The 480-nt window shown below is 42.1% G+C and overlaps 1 protein-coding gene and 1 long non-coding RNA gene across 5 annotated transcripts in view; one reads left to right on the top strand and one right to left on the bottom strand.

Moving 5' to 3' along the window:
- ppfibp1a (PPFIA binding protein 1a) overlaps positions 1–480 on the top strand; it is a 105,345-nt gene that overhangs the window by 86,795 nt on the left and 18,070 nt on the right. The window lies entirely within an intron of this gene.
- Positions 1–480, bottom strand: part of LOC116673332 (uncharacterized) — a 3,764-nt gene that overhangs the window by 2,014 nt on the left and 1,270 nt on the right. The gene's annotated exons all lie outside the window — the stretch shown is intronic.

Below are 480 nucleotides of genomic sequence, written 5' to 3'. Positions count from 1 at the left end.
TCCCTGTGCCACTGGCTGCAATAAAACACCAAAGCATGATTGATTCATCCCCATGCTTACCAGTTGGACAGAGGTTCTTTTCATTGAACTCTGTGCCCTTTCTTCTCCAAACGTACCTGTGCTCATTCCGGCCAAAAAGTTCTATTTTAACCTCATCAGTCCACAGAACTTGTTTCCACAATGCATCAGGCTTGTCTATATGTTCATTTGCAAACTTCAAACGCTGATTTTTGTGGTGAGGACGTAGAAGAGGTTTTCTTCTGATGACTTCCATGAAGACCATATTTGTACAAGTATCTCTTTTATAGTGAAATGGTGTACCACAACTCCAGTATCTGTTAGGTCTTTATGGATGGATTGTGCAGTCCAAACGTGGGTTTGGACTTGCTTTTCTCACAATCCTGCGAGCTGTTCTGTCTGATATTATTCTTGGTCTTCCAGATCTTGCTTTAACATCCACTGTTCCTGATGACGGCCATT

Source organism: Etheostoma spectabile, chromosome 23, assembly GCF_008692095.1.
Source record: "Etheostoma spectabile isolate EspeVRDwgs_2016 chromosome 23, UIUC_Espe_1.0, whole genome shotgun sequence".
Taxonomy (NCBI): Eukaryota; Metazoa; Chordata; class Actinopteri; order Perciformes; family Percidae; genus Etheostoma; species Etheostoma spectabile.
Note: the sequence above shows the minus strand (reverse complement) of the source record. Positions and strands in the feature narration are given on the sequence as shown.